Source organism: Penaeus japonicus, unplaced genomic scaffold (assembly GCF_977035675.1).
Source record: "Penaeus japonicus unplaced genomic scaffold, GWHDUDI00000001_assembly GWHDUDI00000013, whole genome shotgun sequence".
In the NCBI taxonomy this organism is placed as follows: Eukaryota; Metazoa; Arthropoda; class Malacostraca; order Decapoda; family Penaeidae; genus Penaeus; species Penaeus japonicus.
This window is the reverse complement of record NW_028234415.1, coordinates 22,837,300-22,839,799: the sequence shown is the minus strand read 5'-3', so window position 1 is coordinate 22,839,799 and position 2,500 is coordinate 22,837,300.

Below are 2,500 nucleotides of genomic sequence, written 5' to 3'. Positions count from 1 at the left end.
TGGGCAGGGAATGGGCGTGAGCGTGGGCGGAGGCGCAGACCTCAATGATGCAGGTCGTTAGCGGGGAAGTGTTGTTTACCTGTTTTATTAGGTGGAAGGACTATTATTGATACTCTCTCCTTCTGCCTCCACGGGGGTTCGAACGGAGGCAGATGGGAGGTGGAGCGTGGGCATAAATACCACCGATTTCTCCATATCCGTCATGGGTGTGATGGGTTGTGGGAAATGGGCAGAGCAGAAAAAAAAACAATATAGAAAGCGAATTAGAAGAAAGTATGGGGTTTGGTTTTACTCTCGTGGATGAGTGATCTTTTTCTGGGGGGAAGGAGGGGGTGGGGGGGGGAGTAGGAGTGTTTTGTTTTTTTTGTTGTTTTTTTCTCGCCACCCCAATTTTTTTTTCTTTCTTTCTTTTCTTTCTTTTTTCTTCTTAAGAGGAACGAAGCAGAAGAAAAAAGAGAAGGTCGAGAGATAGATAGATGAATCGAGATAAGGGGGAAACAGAGAGAGAGAGAGAGAGAGAGAAGCTATAGCATTTGAACTTACATGAATTTCTTTACGCCAAGAGCCATAGTGTCATGAGATCGTCTTTTTTTTATTTCCATTACTATATTTATTGGAATTCCCATCATCCTTACTATTATCATAATTGCTATCATTATCATGAAATATATAGTATATATCAAAACAAACCTATAAAAAAGCGTTAAGATAGACACAGTAAAATAGCGATAATAAAATTAATTCTCTCTTATCCTAACTACAGTCGCACAGGCTACACATCTGGCCACGTAAATTACCTGTCCTCGGCCCAGCAGGTCACGGGAGCTGAGGGGGAAGGGGGGTGATGGGTGTGGCGGAGGAGGGGGGGGGGAAGGGGAGGAGGGGTTGTCTTAATGATCGACTTTTGATCGAATCGCCGAAATATGATTAATTTGGGGGACGCTTGTCTGGTCTGTCTCTCTCGTTTTTTTTTTGTTTTTTTTTTTTTCTTTCTTTTCTTTTTTTTTTAAGAAGGGTCTGAAGTTGTAATTAATTTCTTTTTACCCGGAAAGTGATCGTCATTATACACTTTTCTGGAATTCTAATCGCGGGCTAAAATGAGTTTCTGGACTAAAGGGTCTTTCGTAATGACGAAGAGATGAAAGAATGTATATTTGGAAAATGTCAAGAACAAATGAAAGAAAAATTATATAATTAGAATAAACGATGACTGAAGTAAAGACAACAAGAAGAAAAGAAACAAGAACATGAGAAAGAAAAAAGTGATAGTAAGAAAAAAAAAGAATAACAAGTAATTTACAACAAATGATAATAAGCTATACCAAAAGAAAAAGAAAAGAACCGAAATAAAAAAAGAAAGATTAAAAATAAAGATTTTAAGAAGTAAAAATAAAATAAAAACAAAACTGACGTAACAACTTTCACGTTTTGGGCGGTTACACTACCAACACCGCATGCCAGATGGTCGACTTGATAATGACTTGCATTCGTGGACTGACTACTTCCTCTTGTCAAAAAATTCGTCAAAAGTGTGAAAAGGTGGACCTAGGAATTAAGATTAACGATGATAATGTTGTTGATAATGAAAGTAATGATGGAGGGAACGATACATGAAAAAATATTATTAACAACAGCAAAAAAAAAAAAAAAAAAAAAAAAAAAAAAAATAATAATAATAATAATGATTCCCTTGGTACTGTGATCTTACCACTTGAGTTACGTAATGGCACCCACTTGACAAATCTCTCAGTACCACTCTGATCCTTTGTATGCAATGGGATTATTGACTGGGATTATAAGTGGATGTTGAGCTTTGAAAACCTTAGGAAAATGAGGCCAATATCAGGAGAAGAGATTGTACGTTTTATAATTTTCCTATAACGGATTATAGAGTAGGTTTGTTGTATTATCACGGAGACGTATTATACTTACACATATACACTAACATATACATATAAGCACACACAAACACACACACATACATAAATATATAAGCACAAGAACACAAGCATACACACACACGAACACCCCTCCCCCCCCACACACACACAACCCCCCCCACACATGCACACAACCCCCCCCACACACACACACACAACCCTCCCCCCTCCACTCACACACAACCCTCCCCCCTCCACTCACACACAACCCCCCCCCCCACACACACACGCCCATATTCACTAATATATTTTTCTCCCCCGTATGAACTCTCCGCCGCCCGTCGACAGATACACTCTCGTTCCTCCACCCTTTTTGTTCTGTTCTTAATTCGGTTTCTTTCGTTCTTGTCGTTTTGTTTCGTCGTAGTTCTGTAGTTATGTTGTTTCTATTTACTTTACATGTTCTTAGGATGGGGGGGGGGGGTAAAAACTAATAACGTATTTGGTGTTATTTTGTGATGTTATGTTGTCTGATTTCCTTTGTCTCCTCTTTCTCTCTGTCTGTCTGTCTGCTTCTTTCCGTTTAGTGTTCCTCTGTCGGTCTTTGCCTGTCTGTTTGT